Source organism: Oppia nitens, unplaced genomic scaffold (assembly GCF_028296485.1).
Source record: "Oppia nitens isolate AA-2021 unplaced genomic scaffold, nextdenovo-longstitch-racon4-pilon3 scaffold27_pilon_pilon_pilon, whole genome shotgun sequence".
Classification (NCBI taxonomy): Eukaryota; Metazoa; Arthropoda; class Arachnida; order Sarcoptiformes; family Oppiidae; genus Oppia; species Oppia nitens.
Genome location: NW_026533207.1, coordinates 231,483 through 246,210, shown reverse-complemented (window position 1 = coordinate 246,210; position 14,728 = coordinate 231,483). Strand labels below are relative to the sequence as shown.

Below are 14,728 nucleotides of genomic sequence, written 5' to 3'. Positions count from 1 at the left end.
TATTTGATTGGACTGTATATTCAATTATTTATATTTTTTAATTATAATTAATTGAAATTAACATTGAAATTATTTTATACAAAAAAACTAGTATTAATAAATAAATACTAAACTTTTATTTATATTTAGTATTTATTTAAAAATTCTAGTTTTAAAAATTTAAAAATTAATATACAATTATACTAAACATAATACAGTACTGTATTTTATATATACATTAAAGTTAATAAACTTTTAAATCTATAGATTATAAATGGATTAATAAAACTTGAGTTTAAAGATTAGTTTTTATGATTTATTTAGTTATAAATTAGGTTTTTTATATTATTGTCTTATATTTAGTTTTATTTGAAAGTTAATTACAATAATTATTTGAAAAATTATGATAAGTTGAAGACATCACTGAAGACATAAAGACAGCGATGACAACAACAGTGATAACAAAAGTAACGAAAGACTCGTTTGATCGCTTCGGCGATGATTTGACGGAACTATTGTTTCAATATCTGTCGATTGAAGACAGACTACGACTACAATCGGTGTCCAAACAGTGGCAGTCATTGATATTCAATACACAAACTGATCTCTTATTTGATGACAAACTAATCAAACGATTGTCTTTGAATACATCACTATATGTTACTAATCAACTGAATAATGATTTGTTTGAATCAATTGTCAAAAAGTGTCCAAACATTACATCAATAACTATAAGTAAAATATATTTTTGTTGTCTAATGTTTGATCTATTGATGAAATACTGTCACCAATTGAAACACATATATCTTAATCCTATTGTACGAGTTCTTTGGTTTATCACCGGTAACGACACATTTGACCGTTTTTGCCGACAATTTGGCCAACAGTTGCTTACATTCAAGTTTCATAGATATGACAGAGCTTTTAATAGACACTTGTTTTACAAACTCATCAATTGTTTTCCAAACCTAAAGAAACTTCATATCATCGATAAAAACAATAAAAATATCCAATTGTCTGATATATTCACTGCCGATATGTCGTATGTTTTGCCGAAATCATTGAAATCAATAACAATAAGATTAGACAACACTTCTTTTCCGTTGTTTTACAAGTTTGCCGATATTTATGGCCAACAAATTACATCATTGGATGTATCGGTTGATTGGTTACCTTATGATGACAACAATGCTTACAATTTATTATTTACCGGTTTATCACAAATGAAACAATTAAGACAATTGAAGATTTTTTTGTCCGTCAACTTTAGAGATTTTACCGATGATTTGTTGGCCACAATTGGCCAAAATTGTCGCCGACTTCAAGCATTTGATTTATTAATTAGGAGTTATTTTGTGGACATTGATCGCATTTTTGTAGCAATCAATAAACATATGTCAAAACAATTGAGACGATTATCATTGAATTGTTTGACCAGTTTTGACAATGAAATTATACTGACCAGCGATTCATTGAAACAATTGAATCGATTGACACATTTGACACTTAAGTTTCATAGATCGCCGATAATCGGTGACCAGTTTTTTTGTAACATTCACCGCAATCATCCGCGACTACAGTCTATAAACTGCGACAAAGTGTCCATTACTGATGAGTCGATCCAAGCTATGGGACAGTTGGCACATCTCAGGGATGTCTATCTCAGATGCGATGTTAACAATGTTTCACTAATAAATCAATCAATGATTAGACATCTATTAAATGTCATTAAAGTTAAACATTTAGTTATTAATTATTAATTATACAATTGGTTTAATTGTTAAATAATAAATTTTTGAAATGTTTTAAAAAATCATTTTTTTATTATAATAATTATAAATATATCTATAATTTATAGATTGATTTAACTAAAAACTATTTATTAATAAATATTAAAACTATTAAAGCTTATAATACACTAAATTTATAATAATAATAATAATGTTATAGAAACTTATATTCTGTGTTTAATTTCAATTATTTCTATTAAATAATTGAAATTTTTAGTTTTTGTGATTTAGAATAATAGCAATAATTTTTTTTTTAAATAATTAAAATAATCTATTATTTGATTGGACTGTATATTCAATTATTTATAGTTTTTTTTAATTATAATTAATATTATTATATTGAAATTATTTTATACAAAAAAAACAATAAGTATTAATAAATAAATAAGTTTAGTATTATTATTATTATTATGATTATTAAATAAATACTAAACTTATTTTATTTCGTATTTATTTAAAAATATTTAATATATATTTATTTGTATATAAAGTTCATTATCTTTAAGTTATTATGGATTTGTAAACGGATTAATAAAACTTGATTTTAAAGATTAGATTTTATGATTTATTTAGTTATAAATTAGGTTTTTATATATTAGTCTTGTATTTAGATTTATTTGAAAGTTAATTACAATAACTATTTGAAAAATATATGTTAAGTTGACTGAAGATCATTGAAGATATAATGACAGCGACGACGACAACAGTGATCATAAAAGCAACGAAAGACTCGTTTGATCGGTTCGGCGATGATTTGGCAGAACTATTGTTTCAATATCTGCCGATTGAAGACAGACTACGACTACAATCGGTATCCAAACAGTGGCTGACATTGATATTCAATACACAAACTGATCTGAATTATAGCGACCATCTCTTAACTGGTATGGGTTTACACTATCGTAAGTCACTTAAGTTGTTTGAAGTGATTAACCGAAAGTGTCCGAACATTACCGCAATTAGTGTCGGATATATTGAACTTTTTGACGTATTTATGGATCAGTGGTTAGTTATCGATGAACTACTGGCGACACAAACAATGTCCAAATTAAGACACTTTTCGTTGAATGTTGTCTATCGTATGGACCTGAAAATGTTTGGCCAAATTGGCCGCAAATGTTTACGACTGTTTGCATTGAATTTACGATTATTGAAAATCGATAGCGAATTAATTGGCCAACTATTTGATACAATCAATGAAAATATGTCACAATTAAGACATCTATGGCTTGAATGTGATCGTCGTTACCGATGTTATCCATTTTACGACGGCTGTAACGATGGCGGCGTCATCGGTATCACCGCTAACAACCAATTGGCCAGCGATCAGCTGAATCGTATGCACCGATTGAAGCGATTGTCAATACGATTGTATAGATCGGCCATAATTTGTGACCGATTTTTCCTGAATATCGACTGTAATCTACCCGGACTTGAATTGTTGGCCATTAAGGGCAGGGCATCCATAAGCGACCGATCGTTCGGCGAGTTAGCAAAGTTACCGAAGTTGACTGATCTGCATATTGATGGCGATTGGCTAACATTGAGGACAACCCGTCAGCGTATTGAATCAAATTTACAATTAAATAGTGATTATTATTATTGCAAACATAAAAAAATTAAAAATTTATTTATTAAATATATAGATATGTTTGAAGAAAATTTTGAACAGAAAACTAAGTTTTTCAAAATATATTTATATAATTATTTAGATTAGATATTAGTAGTAGAAAATAATTTTATAAAATACCTAGAACAATTATTAATTTAAAATTAATTTTATTATATCATAATAAAGTAAAACTTTATAATAGTATTAATATTTTATTGTAAAAGTTATTTTACTAATAGATTATATAAAAGTTTTATTATTATTACTACTAATAATAAAACTTGATTTAGGATTAGATTTATTTATTTTTAAAAAAAAAATATTATTATATAATATACATAATTAAGTTTTATTTTATGGTAGGCTATAATTTATAGATAATTTATTTTAAAAAATATATATATATATATTACTATTTTATATATTATTTTTAATTAAATCAATTTGAACAACAAAAATAATTACTATTAATAAGTATAATAATAATAATAATAATATCAATAATATTGATTGACTCAACAAAAATGATTTATAATAAATAGTAGTAATTTAGAGACCAACAAACACAACAAAAACAGCAAAAAAATCTGATCGTCCGCGACAGGACTCGAACCTGCAATCTTCTGATTCGAAGTCAGACGCCTTATCCATTAGGCCACGCGGACTATACATATGCTAATTAGGGTCTAATCATAAAACGGTATATTCAAATACCATATACCAAATCAACAGTACAGTAGGAGTCTATAGTTTTTAAATTAATTATTATCTTTATATAGGCATTGATTGTGTAATCTTGTACTTAAAGCATGAATTTTGTAAATGATATTTATTATAAATTATAATTTATAATGTGTTAATAGATTAGTATAATATAGCAGTGAAAACAACATATGATTACAACAACAGTTAATATCAATACCAGGGTTGGAAAAATACACGGTTTTAAATTTTGGCTATGTAAAATACAGTATATAATAATAGAAAAATTACATTAACAATTTTAGCAATATAAAAAAATAATTATTATTACAAAACACGTGTTTGTTTGTGAATTTTAGTATTTTTGTTACTAGGTGGCGCTAAATTTTTTTTTGTAATCCAAAATTGTCATGTAATTTACATTGTATTATACTGTATAATACGTTTTGTATTATACCATACACTTTGTCTCTGCCAACACTGATCAATACTGACTGCAAGTATTGAATGAATAAATAAATAATTATTTTTTTTTTGTATTTAATTAGTAAATCATTGAATTGATTGCATATATTGTTTGTTTGTTGAATACAATTATTATTATTGTTATTATTATTATTAAATTAATTGTAAATAAAAAAATATCGCATAAAAAAATATTTATTTAAAAAAAACAAAATAATTTATATGTGATTTATTATATAGTTATTTGTTAGTAAATGTAAACTAAAGTTAAAAACAAAAAATATATTTTTATAACAAATAATTCATTATAATTGTAGATATAATTAAAAAAAAAAAATTTTTTTTTAAATTTATAGTCTAAACTCTTTAATGCCATCAAACAGATCCATGTATTGAATAAACAAGTGTTTGATTTTCGACCTATTGTTTAGCAAATGATATTCAATAATAGCTTCGGTTGTGGTCAGTGTTGTGGTGTCGCCGTAGATACGTAGGTCAGTCAAGTGCGGCAACTTTGCCAACGAGATGAGCGCTGCGTTAGTTATGGACGCCTTGCCGACGATGGCCAGTGATTGTAGTCGCGGTAGATTGCGGTGAATGTTTGAGAAAAACGGGTCGCAAATAATTCCCGATGAATCCACTTGTATAGACAAACGTGTTAAACGATGCATACGATTAAGCCGACCACCGCTGACCAACTGGTGGCCGCCGTCGACGCTATTGAAAACAACATAATTACAAATCAGTGATAAATGTTTCAATTGTGACATATTCTCATTGATTATGTCCAGTATTTTGCCGATTAAATAGTGACTATCGGTACGAATTAACATCAAATTCAGTGCTAAAAGTTGTCGACAATTGCGGCCAATTCGGGTTAAAAAAGTACCGATCAAATGGTTGTTGTCAATGATGGACATGAAATTCAACGACAATTGTCTTAATTGTGACATTTTTTGCGCCGACAACGCGCCGATCGTTGACAACCAAACGGTGTTTAATAGCATCATATTTATCTTAACCGATATGTCCAGCGATTGCATCTGTTGGCCGTAAGTGTCGGCAAATTTAGTGAACAACTTATGCGAATGTTTGTCTTCCAGTTGTACGTCAAACGATTGACAACCGTTCGGTAAGCGATAGCCCTTGAAGTGACTGTCGGTAAATAAGTCAATCAAATTGATAGCTGATGTGATGTTCACTGTCTTCAAGCGAGACAATCGTTGGTCGCATAGTTTGTACCATATTTGGAGGTCAGTTAAGTGCGGCAACTTTGCCAATGAGATGAGCGCTGCGTTAGTTATGGACGCCTGACTTATGTACAGCGATTGTAGTCGCGGTAGATTGCGGTCGATGTTTGCGAAAAACGGGTCACCAATGATTGCCGATGTATACACTCGTATAACCAAACGTGTTAAACGTTGCATACGATTAAGCCGACCACCGCTGACCAGTTGATGGTCTCGATCATCATCACCACCACTGACGCTATTGTCAGCTAAATCTATGATATAATTACCTCTCAGTGATAAATATTTTAATTGTGACATATTTTCATTGATTATGTCCAGTATTTTGCCGATTATATAGTTACTATCGGCGCGAATAAACTTCAAATGCAGTTTTAAAAGTTGCCGACAATTGCGGCCAATTCGGCTAAAAAACGTAACAATCAAATCGTTACTGTCATTTAGGGACATGAATTTCAACGACAATTGTCTTAATTGTGGCATTTTTTGCGCCGAAAACAAATCGGTGTTTGATAGCGTCATATTTATCTTAACAACCGATATGTTCAGCGATCGTATCTGTTGGCCGTAAGTGTCCGTAAATTTAGTGAACAACTCGTGCGAACGTTTGTGGGTCAGTTGTACGTCAAACGATTCTTTCAACGATTTGAAAACAAGTCTTTCAAACTAATAGTTCCAGTGATGTCCACTGTCTTCAAGCGAGACAATCGTTGGTCGCATAGTTTGTACAGTAGTTGTCGTTTGAATTGTTCATTATAGCCGTCGTACTTAAATGTATGCAACTGTTGACCAAATCGGTCGATAAACCGATCAAAAGCCGGTTCAACAACTGGCCAGTCGTCAGTAAGCTTTAGTTTCATCGATATGCGTCTCAATTGGTTGCAGTGTTTGATCAGTAGATCCAGTAAACGGTCCAACAAATAGACATCACTAACGATAACTGTTGTAATATTTGGACACTTTTTAACTATTGTTTCAAACAGTTTCAAGTTTTCCGTCTCTGAATACAACCATTTGAAGTGATTTTTATCAAATACTAGATGTGTTTGTGTATTGAATATCAATGCCAACCACTGTTTGGACACCGATTGTAGTCTTAGTCGGACATCAATCGGCAAATATGTTAGCAATAGTTGAGACAAATCATCGCCGAAGCGTTCAAACGAGTCCTTCTTCGCTGTTGTTGTTGTTGTTGTGGTCATTGTCTTCAAGTGATCTTCACGTTTATAATATATATCTTTCAATAGTGTCTTGTATTTTAAAATCTGTTTTTTTTCGGAAAATTCAATCAAAAAAAAACATTGATTATAAATATTGCAATAAAATGTTAATTAAAAAAATATAGTAAATATAATGTCAAAGACAACAACAACAGTACTACTAATACTTACATTTAATTTTCACAAATCAATTGTTATAATAATAATAATAATAATAATAATTGTATTCAACAAACAAAAAACTATTGCAATATATAAATGCAATCAATTAGTAATCAAATCAATTGATTAGTTAATTGAAAAACTAATAACACTTTTGTTTACATCAAAAACAAAAACAAAACATTCATTGAATAACTGTTGATGTAATACATTGTAAAAACATTTATACAATAATAACGTCAATAATAAGTATATTGAATGCATTTGAATGTGTTATTCATATTAAATACTGTTTTGTTGTTGTATTCAAACGGGGGTTTCAATTGTGTTTGACGTACACTATGGCTGCTATGGCTATACAATAGACACTATATTATAACATTAATAATTTTGTTATATTAATATTAATTTTTTTTAAAAATATATTTAATATTGTTTTATGCAATCAAACAAAAAGTTTTTTTTTAATATCAATATTTGAAATAATTATCAAAAATTTTTTATAATATATATTTATTTAAATACTTATATTAATATTGTTTTATTCAATCAAAAACACAAAATACTTTTGATTTGTTATTTTGTTTTTAAGTATTTATTGAAAATTATTATTAATAGTAAAAAGTTATTATTTTTTTTAACACTTTATAGACCTAAATATTACAATTGATTTTTTTAAAAAACAATAACACTATGAAAAAATGATTTAATTGAAAATTTTTTTATATTGTAATTAATTTGTTTATTATTTAAAATATTGAAATTATATATTAATTTAATTTAACAGAAATTATTATACAGTAAAGTAATTTAAATATATATATATATATTAATATTTATTATTGAGATTATATTGTAGTACAGTATAACAAACAAACAAAAAGATTATATAATATATGAAATTATTGAAAACTATTTATTCAATAGACTTTTTATGGATCCAATTGTCAACTGTTTGATGCCATCAATCGGATCCATGTATTTAATAAACAAGTGTTTGATTTTTGACCTATTGTTTAGCAAATGATAGTCAATGATAGCTTCGGTTGTGGTCAGTGTTGTAGTGTCGGCCCATATACGGAGGTTAGTCAAGTGCGGCGACATTACCAATGAAATGAGCGCTGAGTTAGTTATGGACGCATTACTGATGGACAGTGATTGTAGTCGCGGTAGATTGAGGTGAATGTTTAAGAAAAACGTGTCACCAATGATACCCGATGAATCCACTTGTATAGACAAACGTGTTAAACGATGCATACGATTAAGCCGACAACCGCTGACCAAATCATGGCCGACCTCGACGCTATTGAACACATCATAATTACAAACAAGTGATAAATGTTTCAATTGTGACATATTTTCATTGATAATGTCGAGTATTTTGCCGATTAAATAGTGACTATCCGTATGAATTAACTTCAAATTCAGTGCTAAAAGTTGCCGACAATTGCGGCCAATTCGGGTTAATAAAGTAACGATCAAATCGTTACTGTCATTGATGGACATGAAATTCAACGATAATTGTCTTAATTGTGGCATTTTTTGCGCCGAAAACAAATCGGTGTTTGATAGCGTCATATTTATCTTAACAACCGATATGTTCAGCGATCGTATCTGTTGGCCATAAGTGTCCGTAAATTTATTGAACAACTCATGCGAACGTTTGTGTGTCAGTTGTACGTCAAACGATTGCCAACCGTTCGGTAAGCGATAGCCCTTCAAGTGATTGTCGGTAAATAAGTCAATCAAATCGATAACTGATGTGATGATCACTGTCTTCAAGCGAGACAATCGTTGGTCGCATAGTTTGTACAGTAGTTGTCGTTTGAATTGCTGATCATAGGCGTCGAACTTAAATGTATGCAACTGTTGACCAAATCGGTCGATAAACCGATCAAAAGCCTGTTCAACAACAGACCAGTCGTCAGTAAACTTTAGTTTTATTGATATGTGTCTCAATTGGTTGCAGTGTTTGATGAGTAGATCCAGTAAACGATCCAACAAATAGACATTATTTCCGATAACTGTTGTAATATTTGGACACTTTTTAACTATTGTTTCAAAAAGTTTCAAGTTTTCCGTCTCTGAATACAACCATTTGAAGTGATTTTTATCAAATACTAGATGTGTTTGTGTATTGAATATCAATGCCAACCACTGTTTGGACACCGATTGTAGACTTAGTCTGTCATCGATTGGCAGATATTGAAGCAATAGTTCCACCAAATCATCGCCGAAGCGATCAAACGAGTCCTTCATTGCTGCTGTTGTTGTTGTCTTCAGTGATCTTCGCGTTTATAATATATATATATATTTTAAATAGTTTCTTGTATTTTAAAACCTGTTTTTTCAACAATAAAAAAATTGATTATAAATATTGCAATAAAATGTTAATTAAAAATAAACAGTAAATATAATGTCAAAGACAACGACAACAGTACTACTAATTCTTACATTTAATTTTCACAAATCAATTGTTATAATAATAATAATAATAATAATAATAATTGTATTCAACAAACAAAAAACAATTGCAATATATAAATGCAATCAATTAGTAATCAAATCAATTGATTAGTTAATTGAAAAACTAATAACACTTTTGTTTACATCAAAAACAAAACATTCATTGAATAACTGTTGATGTAATACATTGTAAAAACATTTATACAATAATAACGTCAATACTAAGTATATTGAATGCATTTGAATGTGTTATTCATATTAAATACTGTTTTGTTGTTGTATTCAAACTGGGGTTTCAATTGTGTGTTTGACGTACACTATGGCTGCTATGGCTATACAATAGACACTATATTATAACATTAATAATTTTGTTATATTAATATTAATTTTTTTTAAAAAATATATTTAATATTGTTTTATGCAATCAAAACAAAAAGTTTTTTTAATAACAATATTTGAAATAATTATCAAAAATTTTTTATAATATATATTTATTTAAATACTTATATTAATATTGTTTTATTCAATCAAAAACACAAAATACTTTTGATTTGTTATTTTGTTTTTAAGTATTTATTGAAAATTATTATTAATAGTAAAAAGTTATTATTTTTTTAACACTTTATAGACCTAAATATTACAATTGATTTTTTTAAAAAACAATAACACTATGAAAAAATGATTTAATTGAAAATTTTTTTATATTGTAATTAATTTGTTTATTATTTAAAATATTGAAATTATATATTAATTTAATTTAACAGAAATTATTATACAGTAAAGTAATTTAAATATATATATATATTAATATTTATTATTGAGATTATATTGTAGTACAGTATAACAAACAAACAAAAAGATTATCTAATATATGAAATCATTGAAAACTATTTATTCAATAGACTTTTTATGGATCCAATTTTCAACTCTTTGATGCCATCAAACGGATCCATGTATTCAATAAACAAGTATTTGATTTTCGACCTATTGTTTAGCAAATGATTTTCAATGATCGGTTGGGTTGTGGTCAGTGTTTCGGTGTCGGCCCATATTTGAAGGTCAGTCAAGTGCGGCAACTTTGCCAATGAGATGAGCGATTCGATAGTTATGGACGACTTACTGATGGACAGTGATTGTAGTCGCGGTAGATTGCGGTCGATGTTTGCGAAAAACGGGTCACCAATGATTGCCGATGTATACACTCGTATAGCCAAACGTGTTAAACGTTGCATACGATTAAGCCGACTACCGCTGACAAGTTGATGGTCTCCATCATCATCATCATCATCACCACCACCGACGCTATTGTCAGCTAAATGTATGACATAATTACCAATCAGTGATAAATGTTTCAATTGTGACATATTTTCATTGATTGTGTCGAGTATTTTGCCGATTATATAGTTACTATCGGCGCGAATAAACTTCAAATGCAGTTTTAAAAGTTGCCGACAATTGCGGCCAATTCGGCTAAAAAACGAAATAATCAAATCGTTACTGTCATTGATGGACATGAAATTCAACGACAATTGTCTTAATTGTGGCATTTTTTCCGACGACAACCAATCGGTGTTTGATAGCTTCATAATTATCTTATCAACCGATATATTAAGCGATCGCATCTGTTGGCCGTAAGTTTCCGTAAATTTAGTGAACAACTTATGCGAACGTTTGTCGGCCAGTTGTACGTCAAACGATTGCCAACCGTTCGGTAAGCGATAGCCCTTGAAGTGACTGTCGGTAAACAAGTCTTTCAAACTAATAGTTCCAGTGATGTCCACTGTCTTCAAGCGAGACAATCGTTGGTCGCATAGTTTGTACAGTAGTTGTCGTTTGAATTGTTCATTATAGCCGTCGTACTTAAATGTCAGCAATTGTTGACCAAATCGGTCGATAAACTCATCAAAAACGGGTTCAACAACTGGCCAATCGTCAGTAAGCTTTAGTTCCATCGATATGTGTCTCAATTGGTCGCAGTATTTGATCAGTAGATCCAGTAAACGGTCCAAAGAGACAAACAAAAAGACATTATTTACGTTAATTGATGTAATATTTGGAAACTTTTTAACTACTGTTTCAATCAGTTTCAAGTTTTCCGTCTTTGAAGACCATATTAAGTGATTTTCATTATATTCAAGATGTGTTTGTGTATTGAATATCAATGACTGCCACTGTTTGGACACCGATTCAAGTCTTAGTCTGTCATAGATTCCCAGATATTGAAGCATTAGTTCCGCCAAATCATCGCCGAAGCGATCAAACGAGTCCTTCGGTGTCATCAGTGCTGTTGTTGTGGTCATTGTCTTCAGTGATCTTTACGTTTATAATATATATCTTTCAATGATGTCTAGTATTTTCAAAACTTTTTTTTATCTATAGATTTAATTAAAAAAAATTTAATTAATTATAAATATGTAATAAAAAATAAAATTGCAAAACATTATAGTATTAATACTTACATTAAGATTTTTGCAATCAATTAATAATATTATAATAATTATAATTGTATTCAACAACAAAAAAACTATTTATAAATCAATTAATTAGTAATTAATTGAAAAACTAATAACACTTTTAATTATATATTCAATAAAAATCAAAACGTGTTGATGTAATACATTGTAAAACACATATAAAACAATAATAACGTCACTAATAATGTGATGAATAAATATAGTTAGTATTGAATGTGTTATTCATATAAAATACACTGTTTTTTATCTTATTTTTGGTATTCAAACGGGAATTCAAACTTATGTGTTGACGTACACTATGGCTGCTATGACTATACAACATGTGATTACAAGTATTGAAATCAATAAATTAATTGTTTTCGTAAATTAAATATTTTGTTTATTTTTTGTTTATAATAATTTCATTAATAAATAGTTATTAAATTAAAAATAAATCAATTGTGTGTCAATACTAATATAATACATTTTTTTATAATAATAAAGTTTACAAATATTATTAGCAAATTAGTATACATTATAATTTTTATGAGTTTTAAATAATGTATATAAAACACAATCAAACAAACAAAATACAAATTAAATATATTTAATGTTTTTTTTTTAAAAAATATTAACTTTGATAGTAAATAATAATAAATTGTTGTAACAATTTATAATCACATTTAATGAGTTAGATATACTGTATTGTATTATTGCTATAATTGTTTTAATATATATATATATAATTCATTATAAGATTTGATTAGCAATTAAAAAAAATGATAATAAAATATCGATTATATTTACCGATAATATTATTCAATATATTTACCGCAACTTAATAGCTGCGATCCTAACCTTAAATCCTTGTATTTAATATACAAATGTTTAACTTTAGTACCGATTAGTAAATGTTGTCTAATATAGGATTCACTTGTTATCAGTTTGTTTGCATCGTATCGCAGATAGACATCCCTGAGGTGTGCCAACTGTCCCATTGCGGGGATCGACTTCCTAGTGATGGACACAACATCGCAGTCAATAGACTGTAGTCGCGGAAGATTCAGATGAATGTTACGGAAAAACTGATCGCCGATTATCTGCAAATAATTTACTGATAATTCAAGTGTCAAATATGTTAATCCTTGTAATCGTTTTAACCAATCGCTGGTCACTATTAACTTTTTGGGATAATTGGACACAAATTTCACTGATAATCGTCTCAATTGTTGAGACATATGTTCATTGATTGCCAGAAATATGTTATCAATTGTTAATAAATAAGTATTAATTATTAGATCTAATGATTTAAGTCGACAATAATTTTGGCCGATTGTCGACAACAAATCATTGGCAATAATAGTGTCAAAATAGAAATACAAAATAATCTTCAATTGTATTAATTGTTTCAATTGTTTAAAACCGTTAATCAATGACTTGTTATCAATGTAAACAATTTTTATGTCCAATGATGTCAATTGTTGGCCATAAGTGTAGGCAAACTTTGCAAACAATGGCATCGAATGGTTGTCTAATCCTATTGTAATTGATTGCAATGTTTTCGGCAAAACATAACACTTATCGGCAGTGAATATATCAGTCAATTGTATGGTATAAATATAGTCCAATGTCTTCAATTTTGGCATCAAATCAATGAATTTATAAAACAAGTCTTTATTCTTATGACAGTCATGTCCGTCAAACTTGAATGTCTCCAACTGTTGGCCAAATCGGTGAAAAAAGCGGTCAAACGTGTCGTAAGCGTAGACAAGCCATTGACTTCGTTTAAAAGGTCTAAGAGTTATGTGTTTCAATCGGTAACAGTATTTCATTAACAACTCTAACATATTAAGCCAAATAAAGTTATCATTTATAGTGACTGTTGTAATGTTTGGACACTTTTTGACAATCAATGCAAACAATTGATTCTTAAAGTTAGTAAAAGACAATCTCTTGAATAGTTTGTCATCAAATACCAGATGTGTTTGTTTAGTGAATATCAATGACTGCCACTGTTTGGACACCGATTCCAGTCTTAGTTTGTCATCGATTGGCAGATATTGAAGCAATAGTTCCGCCAAATCATCGCCGAAGCGATCAAACGAGTCATTCTTCGCTGTTGTTGTGGTCATTGTCTTCAGTGATGTCTTTACTCGAGTTTTATCGCAACGAAAACACGTCAATCAATTCAATTATAATTTATAAATCTATGGATAAAACAAAATATTTAAAAAAATATAATTTAAAAAATATAAATCACTAGTAAATTAGTTTACATTTAATTTAATGTTAACAACAAAACTACTACTAATAATACTTACATTTGATTTTTCACAAATCAATTGTTATAATAATAATATTAAGTGTATTCAGACAAAGCAAACAATATATTCAATCAATGATTTTAATAATTAAATACAATTGAAAAACCAATTAATTTATTGATTTCAATACTTGCAGTTAGTATTTGATATTTAAACTGTAAGTCAATCAATGATATGTTGTTTTCACTGATATATTACTAATGCATTAATACATTATAACTTTAACTTAAAGCATGAATTTCTATGATATTTATTATAATGTATTAATGCATTAGTAATATATCAGTGAAAACAACATATCATTG

The 14,728-nt window shown here is 28.5% G+C and overlaps 1 non-coding gene across 1 annotated transcript; it reads right to left on the bottom strand.

Moving 5' to 3' along the window:
• Positions 1 to 3,973: 3,973 nt before the first annotated feature.
• Trnar-ucg (transfer RNA arginine (anticodon UCG)) lies at positions 3,974 to 4,046 on the bottom strand. Its single transcript has one exon. It is a non-coding gene; the product is annotated as a tRNA-Arg (tRNA).
• Between the last annotated feature and the right edge of the window lie 10,682 nt (positions 4,047 to 14,728).